Here is a 10,149-nt window from a genome sequence, read left to right on the forward strand (position 1 = left end):
TTTAGCGACTGCCCCATGTTTGATATATAGTAAAAAAAGTAGGAGGAAAAGTATGTTGCGAGAGTATTCTGAATTATAAAGGTAATATAGAAATAGAAATGCAAAGAAGAAATTAGTGTGAAAAGATTAGTTGCATTCATAAAGGATAAGTTCATCAGTGAAAAAACAGGATAAATGTATTGTTAGAAAAGATAAAGTAATGAATGGTCGAAATACAAATTCTGCAAACAATAAAGAACATTGGCGCAGGAAGGTAACAGAAGAAGCCACGATTCTGGAAACATTGGCAATTGAAATTGACATTCAGATGAAGAGATTTCGAACAAATTATTACATCCAAAGAATTAAGGGAACATGACAAAGAGGAATTGCAAAGTCCACAATGACATGTTGTTTGTGAAATCTAAATAAGCTTCTTTTAATAGTTTGGTAAAGTTGTAAAGTACGTGAATTTCACTCTTTCAGTGAAATACGAATAGTTGTTTTATCTATTAAGAAAAAGGTGATTCCTAATCGAAAGTATTTATTGTGGGAATAAATCAGATTAATCGAAAGAAGGAACTTTATTTTAACTTCCACTTACAGCATGTGAGGATTCTGGATAAGCCAAGATGGAGGACGGGGAAAATCTAAATGTAACAGCTGTTCGTATTTTGATGTATTTTCGGTGCTGGAGGTGATTTTCGTGACTTCCAGGAGCAGCAAATACTGTTTATATGCTGTTGCAATTGTTTGGAAACTATGGAGAAAAACAAAGTCAAACAACGGCACTTTGAAAAGCAGAAAGGCAGCGAACACATGGTGTGTAAGGGAGAGACGAAAGAAACCGACATTGCTCACTGATATAACAGTTAATCTACGCATTACTGCCTTTGCTGTCTGAGTTCATGTATTGGAGAGTGTCGAGGAAAACTTAACAAACAGCGACATTGGCAACTGATCTTGGAGCACCTTGTTTGGGAAAGGTCACAGCATAGAAATAGATAAGTCTATTATTTCAAGTATAGCCTTGCTGTAAATATATAACAGTGAGTAGAGTGGGTTTTTCTTGATTATATTGGATGTGTCTTTTTTTTAATGGATGTGTCTGTTGATTAAATTTGAAAAATATAAGGCAAAAGTATTAAGTTGGTCTAGTGTGAGACAATAAGACAGTGCTATGTTTTGTGCGTAGACTGGAAATAGCAAAATGGCCTTGGGTAGTGTGATATCCTATTCTTGTCAGATGTGGGAGTTTTGGAAGTGTTTACCCTTTACTGAGGATTATAGCTGCAATAAATATCAATTACTGCGAATCCGGTCAGACAGAATGCATTGCTTGGAGCAACAGTTACAGGCGATGAGGAATTTACAAGAGCTGGGGGTGTGATGGATGGCAGTTATAAGATGGGAGAAAAAATTAGGTGAGCTAACCCCAAGTAAGGTAGGAAGGATAGGCAGGTACTCTCCTGTGGCTAATCCTATTTTAAACAATTATGCTGTTTTGGAAAATATAGGGGGTGATGGACTTTCAGGGGAATTTAACACGAAAAAACAGGTTTCTGGCAGCAAGGCAGGCGATAATGTCATGAGGGCTACGTAGGGTTCCAACTGATCGATCGTGTTAGGGGACATTCTAGTCAGAAGCACAGGCAGACATATCTGCAGCCAATTGCGAAAAATCAGAATAGTGTGTTACCTTCCTGCTGCCAGGATCAAGGATGTGACAGACAGGGTGCAAAATGCTCTCAAAGACGGGAGGGAACAGCAGAAGGTCATTGCACACATTGGTTACAACGACATAGGAAGGGAAAAGAATGATATTCTGAAGGTAGAATTTAGAGAGTTAGGCAGGAATTTCAAAATTAGGTCCTCTCCGGGAGTAATATCTGGAATTCTCATTGTGGGAGGAGCTAGTGAGGGTCGGAATTGTAGGATAGAGCAGATGAACCGAGCATAAGAAGCTGGTTTATGGAAGAAGGGTTCATATTTTTGGACCATTGGAATCTCTTCTGGGGTAAATGCCACCTGTACAAGAAGAATAGTTTGCGTCTGAATTGGAAAGGGTCTAATATACTTGCAGGAAGATTTTCTAAAATGGCTCGGGAGGAGTCAAATTAGTAAGTGGCGGGGTGGGAACCAGCGGGAGATTGAGAAATGATAACAATCTGAGACTGGTGCAATGGAGACAAGCAGCAAGTGAATCAGTGAAGGCAGGCATGAACAAAGCGGAGAACAAGGTAGTACTGATCAATTAAACAGCATTTATTTCAATGCAAGAGAACTAACAGGGAAGTCAGATTAACTTTGGGCATGGCTACGAACTTGGACTGAGATATCACAGCAATTACAGAAACATGGCTCAGGGATGTACATGAATGGCAGCTTAATGTTGTAGGATACAAATGCAATAGTAGGATAGAAAGGGAGGCAAGAGAGGAGGGGGAGTTGCGTTTTTCATAAGGCTTTTATTATTGCTGTACTTCGGGGGATGTTCCCAGAAAGACACCCAGCGAAATCATTTGCATGGAATTGAGAAATAAAAAAGGAATTATCACCTTGTTGGGATTGTATTATAGTCCGCATACTAATCAGGAGGAAAACGTGAAACAAATTTGTAACGAGATTTCAGTTATCTGCCAGATTAATAGGGTGGTTATGGTCGGGAATTTGAACTGTTCAAACATCGACTGGAACTGCCATAGTATTCAGAGTTTAGATAGAGACAGGTGAATGACTGTGTGGAGTTGGCACATTCTCACCGTGTCTGCGTGGAGTTCCTCCAGGTGATCCGTTTTCCTCCCACAGTCCAAAAATGTGCAGGTTATGTGAATTGGCCATGCCAAATTTCCCGTCGTATTACGTGAAGGGGTAAATATAGGGGAATGGGTCTGGGTGGGTTGCGCTTCGGTGGGTCGGTGTGGACTTGTTGGGCCAAAGTGCCAGTTTCCACACTGTAAGTAATCTAATCTAAGAAAATGTTCTGAGGAAGTATGTGAATGCACCTAACAGAGAAAGTGCAGAGCTTGATCTCCTCATGGGAAATGAGACAGGGCAGGTGACTGAGTTGTCAGTAGGGGAGCACTTTGGGGTCAGCGAACATAGTTCTGTTAGTTTTAAAACAGTAATAGAAAAGGATCAAACAGATCAAACAGTTGAAATTGTAATTTGGAGGAAGGCTAATTTTGTCGGCATTAAGCAAGAAATTAAAAAGCTGATTGGGTCGCAGGTACCGGGATGGCTGGAAAATGGGAAGTCTTCAGAAATGAAAAAACGGGAGTCCAAAGACAGTATATTCATGTTCGATTGAAAGAAAAGGCCGGTAGGTGTCGGGAATGCTGGATGACTATAGATATTGAGGATTAAGTGAAGATAAAGAAGTATGCAGACATCACGTACAGACAGGAGCGATCGAGTGAATCCCTGGACGAGTACAACGGCAGAGGGAGTATACTTGAGAGGGAAATCAGAATGGCAAAAAAGGGGACATGAGATAGCTTTGGCAATATAGTTGAGAAGAATTCAGAAGTCTTTTATAAAAACATTAAAGACGAAAGGGTAACGATGGAGCGAACTGGGCCCCACAAAAATCAGCAAAGCAGCCTTGGTGTGGAGCTGAAGAATATGGGAAGATACTAAACGACTATTTGCTTCCGTTTTTATTGTTGAGAAGGATATGGACGACATAGAATGTGGTCTAATAGGTGGCGACATCATGAAAAATGTCCATAATATAGAGGACGAACTATCGGATATTTTGAAACGCATTAAGTTGGGCAAATCCCCAGGACCTGATTAGGTGTACATCACAGCTTTGTGGGAAGCTACGGAAGTGATTACTGTGCCCCTTGCAGAGATATTTATGTTAGCGATACTCTCAGGTGAGGTGCCAGAAGACGAGCGGTTTGCTAACATGGCGCCATTTTTGAAAGGTGGTAAGGACAAGCCAGAGAACTAAAAACTGGATAGCTGACGTCGCTGGTGGGCAAATTGTTGGAGGGAAACCTGAGGGACATCAGTTACACATATTGGAAAGGTAAGGACTCATTTGGGGTAATCGACATTGCTTTGTCCTTGGGAATTCTTGTCTCACAAATATGATTGAGTTTTTTGAAGAAGTAATGATGAGGATCGATGAGGGCAGAGCGGTGGACGTGATCACTATGGACTTAAATATGGCATTCGACAAGATTTCCCACAGGACACTGGTTAGCAAAGTTAAATCTCATGGTATGCAGGGAGAACTAACCATTCAGTACAGGACTGGCTGGGAAGGTAAAGAAAGAGCGTGATGGTAAAGAGTTGTTTTTCGGACTGGAGGCCTGTGATCAGTGGTGTGCCACACGACTCGATGCTGGGTCCAACATGTTTTGTCATTGAGGTAAATGATTTCAACATGAACACAGGAGATATAGTTACTAAGTTTGCAGATGACACCGAAAGTAGCAGTGTATTGCATAGCGAAGAAAGTTACGTCAGATTGCAACGTGATCTTGATCAGATGGGCCACATGGTATCAGAATGTAATGTAGATAATCCATTATTGTTCAGAATAATGTCTTGACAGTTGCAGCTTCCATACCACAAAACCAGCGAGCCTTCTGAAGAATATACGTGCTTTTATACATGAAGTTCGAGACAATGTACCTCAAGCAGCTCGGTGAAGTCACCGTTCACAAAACCAAAGATGCTGCTAACATGCAGTCGTAGTAGCATGGCCGAGCGGTCTAAGGCGCTGGATTTAAGTTCCAATCTCTCCAGAGACGTGGGTTCGAATTCCACTGCTGCTAACTTGCACCTTTTGCACGGTATGAGGCTCTGCAGAGGTTTGGCGTACACATGATATGCTGATAGGCCTGTTTCGGCAGTCTCGGATCACTTGAGCCTCTGAGGTCAGTTTAGAATAAAAACCATACTTTAAACACTCAGTGCGTACCTACAAATATTTGCCATACACTTATGTAGATATTCGTCAGCTCTGGAACTTCTAACACATTGGTTTCACAGTGCACTCACTCTGTAAAAAGACAGAGAGATCAGGATGGAGTTTAGGAGAGGTAAATTATGTTTCCACATACTCTGCTGAATTTTGTTCTGAAATTTCTATGTTAATCACAACGTTCCCTGATGTCTATATTTTATGAAAATTGAGAGAAAGGGGTGCTGTTGAATAGAAGGTTTAGTGAAATAACGATGCTGACTCTGAGCAGCAGGCTCTTAAATGGGAAATAGCACCGAAAACAGTTCGGGATTCAAAAAGGAAATATATGTACAGAAGTTAAACGTGATAAACGAACGGCTTAACTCACCACAGCGCCTCTGGGAGAATTCATGGGAAAATATCCCAGTTTCTGTCTCCTGATCAACAAACTAAGCGAACGCTAATTGATGGTCTATTTCTCAGATAAACCAGCTTTCTATTGCATAGTTTAAATTTCACGAATCCTTGCAGGTGATTCTCAAATAACTTCAGTGGGTGCATTTCCGAAGGGGGCACCCCTCCAGATCAGATTCTCACAGATTAATTTAAAGTTCATCAAAAGCCTGGCAACGAACTGACGATCTGGATCAATGGAAGTATTGTCAAGTGGAAGACCCTGACCTCTCAGATTCACATTGTCCAGTTTAAATGCATTAAACCCGATATATAAATCTCAATCTGCCTCCTTGGTTGCATTCCACACAGGCATGTACTTACAAATGAGGATCACAGCTCTTAGTTTAAACGTAACCAAACTTGATACTTTAGTGTCATTCCACATCAATAGTTTTATTTTCGACAGGCGCACCCAGACTAATCAGTGACAATGAACGAACTAATCCCTGATCGCCTGTCATGCGGAATAAACGTGATTTTCCCACTTCAGTTCATGTTCGTGCGAAATGGCCTGATGAGTGCAAGGAAAAACATTTTCGAGAAAATCCGCATATCCTTTCAACGAGAAGCCTGATTAGATTGCATAGCAGGTTAATACACGGCAATTCCTGGAGCAACCAGGAGTTAATAGGAACATAAGGAAAAGCAGTGGAGGAAAGTCATGATAGTGACTATTCAGATTCTAATACCTCAGCTCGTGTTGATGAGAACAGGATCTGGATGAAGGCTGCATTGTGTCCAAAATCTGTTGTTTTCCTTCACTTTCCCTCGTTCTGTCAAGACTGTTCCACCATTCAGTGAGATTGTATTTGATCGAATCATCCACAAAATCACTTTCTTGCCCTATTCCAAAAACCCTTAATTCGTTTCCTGATTAAAAGTCTGTCTATCCCAGCTATGAATACACTTGATGACTCAATCGCAGCAGCCCTCTGCAGTGAAGAATTCTACAGAATCACGAACTTATGAGAGAAACTATTTCTCCTTATCTCTGCTTGAAATGTATAACGCCTTCCACTAAGACTATGCCCGACGGTACTACCCTGTCCCACAAATTCTCCACATGTAGCCTCTCATTTCAAAGAATAATCTTGGAAACTGCATTAAAGTTAACACCCATTCTTCTATATTTGCACTAGTACAAAACCAAACTACGCAACCAATTCTATGAGGAAATATCCTCTTGTTGTTGAGTATCCTGTGGAGACATTTCCCTGTCGAATGATGAGACTGATATTGATGATGTTTTCTTAAAGTTTGGGTGCAGGGAGAAATAACAAATAACAAACGAAGATGCAGCAGTGAAAAATTCAACATGTTATCATGGAGAGAGCTGTCCTGATCTGAAGTTTCCTCGCAGAAATTGAATATGAGACAATCTCTTCCAATATTCAATCCTTGAAATGGAAAGGAAGAAACCATAGATTATTTTGGTGTCCAATAAAGCGGGAATGGAAATGGAGGGATGGAAATTTCAATATATCCGTCAGGTATTGATGAGATGAATGGCAGATATCAGTACCGCCGTATGAAGTGAGTCTGTGAACAATAGGAAAAGCGTGCCTGTGAGAGAATCAGAAAAAAAAATGGCACAATGAAAACAGACGTTGCGACACTGAGAGGGTGTCAGAAGGGAGATGGAAGAAAAGGATATCGATTTGAAAATGGGAAATTAACAGCAATTTGTGAAAAGATCAGGACCCTGGTGTTGAGCGGATTTTATGATTATTGAGGGAGTCGAACGCAGTGATGAGAATTTTAAATTCGAGACCTCACCTGGATGCCACCTCATGACCGTCGTGAGCACAGGAGTCATATGGCGACAGGACTTGATATGTGTTAATGAGTGACTGACAAACGTGGAATTGATGGAAGCGTCGAGCTTTGGACTTTCCCTGGGAAACGTTTGGGTAAGCAGAATGTGGATTTAACAAAGTTAACAATGAGTTTTAACGTTGCCATGAGTTTAGGAGGATTGGAAATGGAGACAAATGATGGAAATGTCTGGAGAGAAAGTTGGTTCAAATTGTAGTCTTGACTTGTGCCAATAATGTGATTGTTTACAGTTCCTGTTCAGGATGATGTTCTGTTGGTATGGAGCAGGGTGCATGCTGGTGAGTGAAGAGACCGTACTCGGTTTTCCAATGATTTGAAAAAGGATTGGAGTGGCACACTGACACATACCTTCAAATCGAACATCAAATAATTTGCACTTTGCAGTGGAGAAAGAGCAGCGAACTTTTGAGAGACCCTCGCTAATTATCGATGCTTCTGACGGATCTGAGTGTGAGGTGAGATGTGAACTTTGAAGAGGTACCTCTGTCAAAAACAAATAGAACGCACAGGGATTTGTTTCATTGACAAATGACCTGGAAGATAATGTAAATCGATTAACAACATGGGGAATGCTATCGATGATTGAACATCGAATCTTGCTATCCTCTGCACAGTCAGTTAGTTGCTGATTGATTTTGCTAATCGAGGGAGGTCAGATGCTTACCGACCAACACAGATAATATTTATTAAAATAAAAAGGAGTAAAGACCGTCGGCCTGGTTTTGGCAGGACTTGAGTGATCTTGGAATCGTTGGGACTGGCTGATATGTTTTACTCTGTCTCGTTTGTTATCCACTTCAACAACTGTTGAACAATCTGACAAAAGTAAGAAGAAATCACTTGGCGCAGTGTAGTGAAAAGTATGCAATCACCCGTGACGTATAAATTATAGATGCAGCTTTGTTTTTACGAACAATTTATTATACTAAGAACTCATGGAATCCATCATTTGAACCTGATTAATCGAACTTGCAAATTACAATTCTTTCATTTTCTTTGTAATTCTTCTCTCCACTCCAGCTGTCTGTCTGAGCATGAGTGGATATCATGATCAAGGGATTTTGCGATTAATATGATTAATTAATAGTCATTAGTTAGATTATCACGCCCTTTATCATTGCCTTACCAAAGGGAATGTATGAATAAAAAATCGGAACTTTGAGATATGGTATAAACGTAGTGCCCAAATCCAGTTATTCAAAACTCTGGTTTGGAAGATTTTCGAAATCTTGAGTGTCATTGAACATTTTAAATTCCAAGTAAATTGAGGGACTGAGTGATAGATTTGGTTTATTTTGCTATTCCTGTTTAAAGAAAGTGTGAATCCGTACATTTGAAGAATAGTAATAAGGAAATCTATGTAACTATATTTCACAGTTTTACACAAATATTTCGCAAGAACACTGACCCCAGCAGTAGAGTATAGTCAGTGACAATTGTGTTCTTGCAGTAGAGCTTGTATTCCAGATTCAAATCCTGATTGAGACACTTTCCTGCGACCCAAACAATAGCCAGAATGGGATAGTAAAACATTTCCAGAATCCGAACAGTTCAATAGATCCACGATTCCAAATTCATCCATTTATAGTTCTCATAAATATAACTAACCTCAAAGGAAAAGAATTTTCTCAATGTTAGAACGCTGGGAAGTGTTGATCCGAACTCCTTATCCATTCCTGTTACAATCTCTGAGATTGAAATCAAACCTCACACTCTGTTGTGAGCTGCAGGTTCATATAAATTTTGAATCTGGCAAAGCATTCTCCCTTAAACTATGAAAGGATACATTGGGTGGTAAATCCTTTTTAAAAGAAACCGGGAATCAACCAGTAACACAATCAGATTTCTGAAGGCTTCAAATAGATGTGTACTCAGATGGAATTTCCAATCGCTGATTTTTAAACAACAGTAAACAAAATTCTGCTCTAACGTCTAAAAGATTTACAGGAATGATCTTGAGGAAGGTATAGGTAATTTTCTTCGTAAATTTGCAGATGAAATTAAGGTTGGTGGAGCAGCCGTTAGTGAAGATATTTGTCAGAGAATGCTGTAGAACTTAGACACATTGGAGATTTGGGAGGAAAAATGGCAAATGGAGTTCAAACCAGACAATTGCCAGATGATACATTTTGGAAGATCCAGTTCGAGAGTGAAATATACGTTAAATGGAAAAGCCCTGGGGAAAATTGATGCATCGAGAGATCGGGGTGCTCAGGTCCAATGTATTCTGAAGGTGGCAACACAGTTTGATGGAGTGGCCAAGAAGGCATACGACATGTTTTCCTTCATTTGGGCGCTGTATTCTTTATAAGAATTAACAGGTCATGTAATATTATGTACGACTTTGAAGGGGCCACATATGCGTTACTCTGTCCAGTTCTGATCGCCTCATTACCAATAGATTATGGTTGGATGGAGAGGCGTTTCACCAGGATATTTCCTGGTATGGATGAAGCCAGCAATGAAGGCAGTCGAGGACATTGCGATTACTTTCATTAAAAAGACGAAGGTTGAGGGAGTATGTGATTGCGGTCTACACAATCACGAGAGGGACAGAGAGGGTGGATTGCAAGAAGTTCTTTCCCAGAGCAGGGGTCCCAATTATTTGGGGTCACGAGTTCAAGGTAAGAGAGGAAATATTTCAGAGCAATACGTGTGGAAATTTCTTTATGTGGAGGGTGATGGATGCCAGGAAACTGTTGCCAGCGAATATGGTAGAAGCAGGCATGATAGCACTATATTTAAGATGGATCTAGACAGATGCATGAATGGCAAGGGAGCTGAGGGATACGGATCCTTCGAAATTAGGCGACAGATTTTGACAAAGGATCTCGTTCAGCGCAGGCTCGGAGAGCCGAACGGCCTGATTCTGTGTTGTAGTTTTCTTTGTTATGTGTTCTTATTCCTGAAGATGTGGACCAAGGGGTAGAAGCTGCAATAAAGATTCATTAGCTAGA

General features: G+C 40.5%; 1 non-coding gene across 1 annotated transcript; it reads left to right on the forward strand.

The window, feature by feature from the left end:
• Positions 1-4,687: 4,687 nt before the first annotated feature.
• Positions 4,688-4,769, forward strand: trnal-uaa (transfer RNA leucine (anticodon UAA)). The gene is given in 2 exon segments: positions 4,688-4,725; positions 4,735-4,769. It is a non-coding gene; the product is annotated as a tRNA-Leu (tRNA).
• Positions 4,770-10,149: the final 5,380 nt, after the last annotated feature.

This window comes from Chiloscyllium punctatum, chromosome 51 (genome assembly GCF_047496795.1).
Source record: "Chiloscyllium punctatum isolate Juve2018m chromosome 51, sChiPun1.3, whole genome shotgun sequence".
Taxonomy (NCBI): Eukaryota; Metazoa; Chordata; class Chondrichthyes; order Orectolobiformes; family Hemiscylliidae; genus Chiloscyllium; species Chiloscyllium punctatum.